This window comes from Rattus norvegicus, chromosome 17 (genome assembly GCF_021556685.1).
Source record: "Rattus norvegicus strain SHRSP/BbbUtx chromosome 17, alternate assembly SHRSP_T2T, whole genome shotgun sequence".
In the NCBI taxonomy this organism is placed as follows: Eukaryota; Metazoa; Chordata; class Mammalia; order Rodentia; family Muridae; genus Rattus; species Rattus norvegicus.
This window is the reverse complement of record NC_141550.1, coordinates 37,170,214-37,180,818: the sequence shown is the minus strand read 5'-3', so window position 1 is coordinate 37,180,818 and position 10,605 is coordinate 37,170,214. Positions and strand designations below refer to the sequence as shown.

Genomic DNA, 10,605 nt, shown 5'->3' with positions numbered 1-10,605 from the left:
CCTCCTACAGGATTTTCTTCCTCAGTTTCCTCCTGCTTTTCCCTAATTTAACAGAGGGGTCTGTAGCTTCTGTCCATTGGTTGGGTCTAAATATCTGCATCTGATTCTTTCAGCTGCTTGTTGGCTCTTTTGGAGGGCAGCTATAATAGGCCACTTTTTGTGAGTGTCCTATATCCTCAGTAATCATATTAGATCATGGGGTCTCCCCTTGACGTGGATTCCACTTGGGGTGTGTTGTTGGACCTTATATACTCAGGCTCTTCTCTATTTCAATCTCTACATTTCTTTCAGACAGGATGGAGTATGAGTCACAGTTTTGATTGTGGGATATCAACCCCATTCCTGACTTGAAGCCTTGTCTTTCTGCGTGAGGTTGGTTCAACAAGTTCCCTCTCCCCAGTATAAAGTATTTTATATAAAGTCCCCATTTTGAGTTCTGAGATTATCTCATTTCCCCGGTCTCTGGTACATTTTGGAGGTTCCTCCCAACCTCCTCCATTCAGAAGTCTGTTGTTTCCATTCTTTCTGCTGGCTCTCAGGACTTCATTCCTTTTCCCCCATCAAATACCATATATTGTTTGGCTCTTCACCACTTTCCCTCCCCTCTTCCTTCCTCCCATCCCATTGTGGTTACTTTCTCCTCCCTACCAAGTGGAACTGAGGAATCCTCACTTGGACTCTTCAGCTTGTTCACCTTTATGAGTTGGGTGGATTGTACCTTGGGTATTTTGTACTTTTTTGCCAATATATCCAGTTCTTAGTGAGAACATATCACACATGTCCTTTTGGGTCTGAGTTATCCAACTCAGGATATTTTCTATTTCCATCCATTGGTCTGTAAAACTCAGGATATCATCATTCTTAATAGCTGAGTAGTATTCCAATGTGTAAATGAACTATATTTTCTGTATTTTTTTGGGGGGTTAGACATCTGTGTTGTTTCTGGTTATCACAGATAAGGCTTCTATGAGCATAGTGGAAGAGTTCCCCTTTGGCATTGTGGATCATCTTTCGAGTATTTTCCCAAGAGTGGTATGTCTGGATACCACTAAGTGATATCTATTATTTAGCTAAGTCTATTTCCAATTTTCGGAGGAACCTCTAAATTGATTTCTAGAGTGGTTGTAGCAGTTTGCAATCCCACCATCAATGAAGCAGTGTTACTCTTTCTGCACACTCTTGCCAACATGTGTTATCACCTGAGATTTTGATCTTAACCATTTTGACTGGTGTAAAGTGGAATTTCATGGTCATTTTGATTTTCAATTCTCTGTTCACTAAGGACTTTGAGCATTTCTTTAGGTGCTTTTCAACCATTTCAAATTCTTTTGTTGTGAATTCTTGGTTTAGTTCTATACCCCAATTTTTGATTGGGTTATTTAGTTTTCTGGTGGTTATCTTCTTGTGTTCTTTATACATTTTGTATATTAGCCCTGTATTAGATGTGGGATTAGTGAAGATGTTTTCCCAATCTGTAGAATGCCCATTTGTCTTATTGACTATGTCCTTTGCTTAACAGAAGCATTCCAGTTTCATGAAGTCACATTTATCAATTCTGGATCTTAGAGTGTGGGGAATTGGAGTTCTGTTTAGGAAATTTCCCCTGTGCTAATGAGTTCAAGGTACTTTCCCACTTTCTTTTCTATTAGATTCAGTATATCTGATTTTATGTTGAGGTCCTTGATCTTCTTGGAATTAGGCTTTGTGCATGATTACAAATATGGTTCTCTTTTCATTTTTCTACATACAGACAACCAGTTAGACCAGCACCATGTATTGAAGATGTTTTCTTTTTTCCATTGTTATTTTTGGCTTCTTTGTCAAATATCAAGTGTGCAAATTTGTGTGGTTTTCTGTGTCTTAAATTCTATTTCATTGATTAACCTGCCTATCTCTGTACCAACACCATGCAGTTTTATCACTATTGCTCTATAGTAGAGCTTGAGGTCTGGGATGGTGATTCCCTCAGCCACTCTTTTATTGTTAAGAATTGTATTCGATATTCTGGGTTTTTGTCTTTCCAGATGAATTTGAGAATTGCTCTTTCCATGTCATTGAAGAATTGTATTGGGATTTTGATAAGGATTGCATTAAATCAGTTATTGCCTTTGGCCTGGAGGCCATTTTTACTATGCTAATTCTGCCAATCCATGAGCATTGGCGATATCTCCATTTTTTGAGATCTTTGATTTCTTTCTTAAGAGACTTGAAGTTCTTATCGTACAGCTCTTTCACTTGTTTGGTTAGAGTTACCCCAAGATATTTTGTATTATCTATAGCTATTGTGAATGGAGTTGTTTACCTAATTTCTTTGTTAGTCTGATTACTATTTGTATAAATGAAGGTTACTGGTTTATTTGAGTTAATTTTATATCTGGCCACTTTGTTGAAGTTGTTTATCTGATGATGTTTAGCTGATGATGATCTCTTGTAGAATTTTGGGGGTTGCCTATATATCATATCATATAACAATCATATCATCTGCAAATAGTGATATATTTAATTATTCTTTGCTAATTAGTTTCCCCTTGGTATCTTTTTGTTGTCTTATTCTTCTAGCTAGCACTTTCTTTGAGTAATGTGTTTAATAGATACAGGGAAGAGTTGGCATCCTTGTCTTGTTTCCAATTTTAGTGGGATTGTTTCAAGTATCTCTCCATTTAATTTGATATTGGCCGTTGGTTTGCAGTAAATTGATTTTATTATGTTTAGGTATCGTCCTTGAATTTCTGATCTCTGGAATACTTTTAACATTAAGGTGTGTTGTAATTTGTCCAATTTTTTTTCTGCATAAATCCTACTTGAACATGGTGACTCATGATTTTGATGTGTTCTTCGATTCAGTTTGCAAGATCTTTATTATTTTTGCATCGATATTCATGAGCAAGATTTGTCTGTGGTTCTGTTTTTTGATAGGGTCCTTGTGTGGTTTAGGTATCAGAGTAATTTGTGGCTTTTCATTCTTTTACTTATTTTTCTTCTCAAAGCCTCTTAGGTTTTTAGACTTTTATTTTGCCCTCTAGCTTTGGTATTTTTTTGTGATACATTTTTCTCTCTGGATTTGTATGTTTAAAAACCAAGTCTAACTATTACAAACACCTGTGCATGTGCCCATCATCACAGAGAGATACTAAATACATGACAATGAAAATAAATATCTATCTTTGATAGGTAATAGGTAGAGATAAATGACAGAAATAGATGCCAGTTGATAGATAGATGTTAAATAGATAGATGATAGACAGACATATAGACAGATAGGTGATTGATAAACATAATACAGATAGATGTTAGATTGATAGACAGACAAACATAAAGACAGATATAAAAAGAAGTGTCTTAATTGTCATTAAATGAATTTTATGTAAAACTTATTAAGAAACCAAACTTGATAGATATTTTATTCAATGAACAAAAATTAAATAGGTTTCTTAGATTTGAACATTTCTAAAGAAAATGCTTTTAATTTTTTAAGAAAAATTCCATTATACACATACATGCTTTCAAAAGATACACAATTTAATAAAAGTTCTCAGGAATGGACTGCCATGCACCATCTCCAAAGCAGACAGGATAGATGTACACTTAGCAATCTTTCTCAGTTTCTTCAATGTTCTGAGATGAAATTCAGTGTAGAATATATCCACACATAGGCCATAGGAAAGGTTAAACATAGCCAAAATTTGATTATCTTTGTCATTTGATTTTTTAGATGGAAGATGGTTTCATCTGGGAAAGTTTTCCTTCATCTTTGCTGTGGGATACACCTAAAAATCAAAATGATAGTTATTTGGTGATTATATTTTTAGTGTTCCTTTCTCCTTGCATTTCTGTGTTGAGTCAGGAAATACATTCAGAAATATGCTGCTTCAGTCAAAGACATGGGTTTTCATTTATCATTTATCTAGGCCAAGAGAATCTCAAGCAGTTAGTCTTTTAACATCATTGATCAAGTTTCATGTGCATTTCTTCTAATGTAGTTAATCACACAGAATCCCCTTTACATAGGTTAAGAAACACAGTCTAAGTGAGGATTGTCCACAAAATCCAGTATCTATGTTTCACTATGGAAAGATGGTGTATTTTAAAGTGTTCCTTTTAGGAAATTTACACAGCCCACCTCTTCTATGAATGAGAATATCAGGAAATTTCTTACCTTCGTGAGTATGCGGATACCCTAATATCATCCAGGAATTCTCTGTTGTTCTCTTCAAACTCATTGGCATTTGAGAGTATAGTTTTAGGCACATCATGCATGGCATTCAGTTCAATCACTAGGTGGTATAGTGGGCTGATCTGGGCACCCACAAAATAGATCAACATTTTTGAATACTTTTTGGTATTCAAAATAGAACACAATAAAACAACTGAAATAAAATTATCTCAGCACAGCAAGTTTGTTGCACGTAATGTTCATATGAAAAAGCTGAACTGAAATATTTTTGATATGTACATGTGGTACATGTTACACAGATGTTTTATAGCACAGAAATGTAAAAATTTAGAAATTAGTCTATTTCCTACAAAATAAAACAATTTATCTTGCATATAAATTAATATTATCCCGTTAAGGTAAAGTTATCATGTTTTGTTCTCCTTAACATTTCTAACAACTTCCTTCTCAGTGAGATCTTTATTATTTGGTTATTTGTTTATCAATTGGTAAAACAGGTCTTGCTGGGACTCAATAGGGGTCAATAATATTCGACGCAGGAAAGATAGATGCTACCAGCTGGGGGCAATTGGCTCAAATCATTTTCACTCATAGATTCATACACACCAATAAATTATGTTGTTCATTAAAATACAGATTTATGATTTCTAGGTGAATTTAAGAAATTACAACAAGGATACAATGAAAACAGCATGGAACTCATTAATGTGTTTTCTCCTTGCCTATTACAGAGCAGAATGTTGGTTGATATGTATGTTTGAATAATGGCATCACATCATAAAATAGAACTCCTATGATATGTACATCTTTTCAGCATGAATTGAAGCATTGATGCATCCTAAGGAACATAGACTAGTACTATATAAAATATTCTCTTCATCTGGCTCTTAGTTCAGGCATAGAGAATTATAAAGTCATGAAGAGAACAAATAAAAATAGAACCAGCATATGTTTGTGTGTGTGTGTGTGTGTGTGTGTGTGTGTGTGTGTGTGTGTGCGTGCATGTGAAGAATTGGGTGGTAAGGGGGTATAGTGTTCAGTAATATAGAATGCTACCATACAGAACCCATTAGCAACACAAAATAATGCAGCCACTTTGTCATCATTTATGTAGGAATAAGTATATAATCATGGTCAATTTACTTCAAAGCATCTTAAAAAATAGTATGTAAGCTGGAATCTCAGAGTCAGGTAACTCAGACTCAAAGAGACATGCATGGTGTGTTCTCATCAATAAGTGGATATTAGCAAAAGAAAGGTACAGAATACAGATACAGTCTACAGAACTCAAAAGTTCAACAAGCTGAAGGACCCAAGTAGGATGCCTCAGTCTCACTTGGGAGAAAGAAGAAAGAAACCACAAGTGCTGAGAAAGGGAGAAACCTGGAAGGAAAAGAGCACTGGGAGGAGAGGAGAACATGATCTGGCATTGGGTAGCAGGAAAAACTGAAGCCCTGAGGGGCCAGCAGAAAGAATGGAAACAGGTGACATCAGGAGGTAGGAAGTTGGGAAGAACCTGCAGAATGTACCAGAGACCTGAGAAATAAGAGACTCTCAGGACTTAAAGGAGGGAGACATAGATAAAATGCTCTGTGTTGAGGAGAGAGAACTTGTTGTACCCATTTCCAGAAGAAAGACAAGGCATCAAGTCAGGGATGGGGTTGCTATCCTACTGTCAAATCTCTGACCCATAATCCCTCATGTCTGGGTGAAGTGCTGGGATTAAAATGGAGAAGAGCTTGGGGAAATAAGGTCCAGCAACAGGCCCAAAGTTAGATTCACGTCAAGGGGAGGTCCCTACAATTTAACATTGTTATTGAGGATATGGGATGCTCACTAAAAGGAACCTATCATGACTGCCCTCAAAAAAGGCACCAAGGAGCTGAAAGAGTTAGATGCAGATTTGTGCACCCAACCAATGAACAGAAGCTACAGATACCTCTGTCAAATTAAGGATAAACTGGAGAAAAATGAGGAGAAGGGCAATCCTGTAGGAGGACTAGCAGTCTCAAATAATCTGGATCTCTGTGATCTCTGACACTGGGCCAACAACCTGGAAGCTTACATCACCTGATATGAGGCCCCCAGCACATATACAACAGAGAATTGCTGGGTTCGTGTTCATTCAGAGAAGATACAACTAACCCTCAGGAAACTGGAGGCCCCAAGAAGTTCAGAGTTCTGGTGGGTTGGGGAGGTGCGGGTTGAAGACATCCTTGTGGAAACAGGGGAGGGGATGAGGGGAGGTATGGGATTTGGAAAATTCGGAGGGCAGACTGGGAGGGAATAAAGTCTGGAATGTAAAAATAAATAAATTGATAGATAAATAAAATAAATAAATAGTAAAATTTTAGTGGAAAGTCATTCCAAAAACAAAAGTCTTTAAATAGTATTCCTAAGCATATGCTACAATTATTAGGTATTCAGTTATATTTACCACCAATATAATTTGATAGTTTTTTATACTTTACCAACATTTTTTCTGTATACATGATTATTGCATCATAATGCCTACCATAAGTGACAGCACCACAAACACAATAGATTGCTTCTGGTGTTTTGTAAGAAACCCGTGAAAGACATTCACTCTGATATTTATGTCTTCAGGTCCAATATCTGGGGATTTGTGATACTAGAGTGACAGTGAGTTCTGACTCTGAGAACAAGCTTATTCTCCCAAATCAATTGTGAATTCTGCAAATAACAACAAAAATTCAGTTTGATATCAGAAATTGGATCAATAACATCATGACCAGAATATTAATGCATTTTGATGGTTTTGCAGTTTCTCAAAATAAATACTTTTTAAAAACAGATGTTGACGAACTATGAAAGTGCCCATCACCTAATTCAGTGTCGTTCTGTCTTCTCATCTTCCTAAAGTTCAGTGTAAGGCATACACTGAAAGGAGAGAGTTAATTAAGTACTACATGTTTCAGTTATCAACTTTCTCTAGTATATCAGCACAAAACCATAGCACTCATGAATTAGTGTTCCTATTTTTGTCAATAAGTAGTGATATTTACTTACCCAGACAACAGAGTTATGAATTTAATATTTATAACACCAAATACATACAGCCATGAACATTTATAATATTTTACAATAAAATGGTATATGTTGTGATAAAATAACTTACAACATAGATTATTTTATAATAATCTCTACATAAACTCTACTTTAACAAAATAAAAAGTATAATTAATAACATGTATGATATTAGTAATTCTTTGTTTAATAAATGATTCAATTTGCTAAAATATTTACTTTAGAATATCTTACTTATTTCAAATAACCAGCTAATTCTTGAAAAATAATGGGTTATTTTGAAGGTTAAGAAGTTGAAAACTGTCAATTAAGAACTGGAAATAAAAATATTGTTTTCTCATCTACATTGCAATCATTGACATGAGACTCCTTTTGAGAAGCAGTTGGAAAAAGGAAGGGACTTACAATGTCTGCAAAACATCTGGAAGAAAATTCATTGTGGAACTGAGTCATGTTAAGGGAAGAAAAATAACATCTAGTGAATAAAAAAACCCAGCATGAAGACATATTTATTGCAAACAAAGACACATTCTCTTGATGCCCATCATACTGAAGGTTTGCCTATTTCTACAACTTCCTTTGTAACTCATGATTTTGAGAAATGATATGCAGCAATCTATAAGAAAGGATCAGATACACTTCTAATCCTTCCTTGATATTGGACAAACTCTATCAGTGAAATCTTTAAACCGCAATTCCTGGTATTTAGGGGTTTCTTAGTTTAGCCCCCCTCCTCTCTTATTTCATACTCCCTTCCTCCTTCCCTTCTTCTATCTGCCTTTCTTCTGTCCTTCTTTCTTCTTTATTTTTTATTTCACCTTTTTTCTTTCTTGCTTCCTCACATGGTTCAGTTTATTTCTGTTACAAATGTATAGTTTACTGTAATGCACATCTTCTACAGAGTGTACCTGCAGTGTGCTAAATGACCATGGCCAGTGGAAATTTATGGTCTTGAATACAATAACAGGAAATGAGAACTCTTGGCCAGGGCATACTTTAAAGGTCTATGTCATAATTTAAATAAAATAGAGAAAATATGGAAATATAATTAGACACTATAAAATTCATGACACTGTCCAATTGGACTTGGCCCTGTTTCAGAAGTTGGGGTATCCTTTACATATGAAGGTTTCATGATGCCTAGTGTCTCAGGTTCTAGTGAAGTTTAAGCATTATTAGGAAGGTTGAAATACTTACAAACTCTTGATGTATTTGCTCAGCAAGATTACGGATGGTTTCAGCTTGCTGGATGACATTGTTAAATGTTTCTAAAAGAGGTTCCATGCAGCCTCCCTCTTCTGTCTGACGTATAGGAATTGATGCAGCTTTTTCCCACAGAAGCAGATTAGAAACCAACAGCAATAGGAATGTGCCTGCTATATAGAAACAGGAGCCACTTAAAGACCATGGACTAATCTAAGTTTTCCAAGACCCAACTGATTCAGGAAAATTTTATCTGTCCATTTTCTCTCTCTCTTTCTCTCTCTCTCTCTCTCTCTCTCTCTCTCTCTCTCTCTTTCTCTCTCTTTCTCTCTTTCTTCCATCCTTCCTTCCTTTGTTCCCTTCCCTTCCCTTCTCCTTCCTTCCTTCCTTTCTTTTTTTTCTGAAAGACTCAGTATTGCATATATGGAATGGCAGTAAAAATCACTGTGACGACCTAGGCAAGTAATTGTGTTTTTCTTTTCAATAGTTTGAGAAGTAGTTGATTTACCATTGTATTGTTTCAGACGTAGTTCTGAATTTTTCAAATATCAGGAACTGAAATTAATTCTAAGCTTTTATGTTACATTATTTTTAGACGACTTAGTTTCCTTGGCATTTGAGCTCATTTTCAGTTTCCAAATTTATGAAGATTTGTAATTTTTAAGCTTCATGACTGAAATCAATGGTTTGGACACTGATGGGAAAGGATAGCACAGTTTACCGATTTGCTTCTTCTACATGTTTTTCAATAAGCAAACAAATGATAATCACTAACACAGAAGGTGACAAGAATATTCTCCTGAAAAGGACATCATTTTATTGTTGCTAACTTATGCTCTACCAAATTTCATTTCATCAAAAACTTCAGATCATTTCCTTTAAAGTTGATCTGCATAGTAACTCTGTGAGGAGATTAGGTTTATATAATTTTAATCTGAATATATCCATAAGGAAAGGTCTTCCATTGTAAAAAAATTCTTAATGGCTACTTATTGGTTAATGTAGAATTCAGAACCCCAACATAACTACTTTGTCCCTCACATTGTCATAGAGATAATATTCCACATCTTTCTGGCAGATAACACAGTCACAATTCTGAGTCTTAGTTCTATCAGAGGTCATGGTCATTATTGGTAAAGCATAAACTTTGTCACTATGACATTATATCAGCCTTTGGTAGATTGACTTGATCTACTTTTTTCTCTCTGAAGTACTCACTTTTAAAATTGTGACAATGATTAGTTTCAACCTACAAATAGTAACACATTAGGCACAACAAGAGTAGCTTTACACTTAAGGCAGAGTAAAAAGTCATAGAGTAAGGAGAAGAATGAATATAAGGGGTGGAGGTCAAGAATGTTTATTGCAAGAAAGTGGACTTTATGTGATTATTCAAAACCAAGTGGTCAGCACAGCACTAGAATCATACCAATTTAATCAATATTAAATGAATTAAACAAGTTGTTTATATTTATCTATAAATGTAACAGTATTGATACTTTTTTAAAATCCCTGAGCTTGAAAGGGACCATGGAAATGGGTTGGTGAAGAACTAGATATGTGATATAACACAGTATTCACACATAAAATTCTGAAAAAATATACAAACATAAAAATGGCTTCCTATTTCATTTAAAATATTTTTAGTATCATACCTTTCAAACAGCAAATATTACCTATAAAGTATGGAACTTTTATAGCACCCCATTTTTCTTCCATTTTCTGAGGTCATTTGGTTTCTTCTAAACTTGAGAACACTGTAAGACATAATTTGACATCTTTGTCTACTTCAGGCTTCAGAACATAAAAACTCTTTGGATTTATTCCAGTGGGAAAACTCATATACAATACTCACAATCGCAACTCTGTTTCTTCTGCCTTGAGATGACAGGAATTGGACACATGGACTTTATATCCTCCATTGTTCCACCTTCCCAAGCTCCAAAACATTGTCCTTTTGAGCTGCATTATCGGTTCTGAGAAGGTACATTGGAAGCTGCTTAATGATTCCCATCAATTCTACTCATTGGACAGCAGTAACACTTTCCTTCTACTCTCACTTCAATAGAAAAGACAACACAGACTTTCTTTGAACATTGCCACATGTCTCAAGTTAAAGGACCATGAGAACTTCTAGTCCAATTGTCTCCATCCCTTGTTTAGTTTATTTCATAAAAAGA

General features: G+C 35.2%; 1 pseudogene; it reads right to left on the bottom strand.

Annotated features, from left to right (window-relative positions):
• Positions 1 to 3,503: 3,503 nt before the first annotated feature.
• Positions 3,504 to 10,347, bottom strand: Prl8a1 (prolactin family 8, subfamily a, member 1; annotated as a pseudogene).
• Between the last annotated feature and the right edge of the window lie 258 nt (positions 10,348 to 10,605).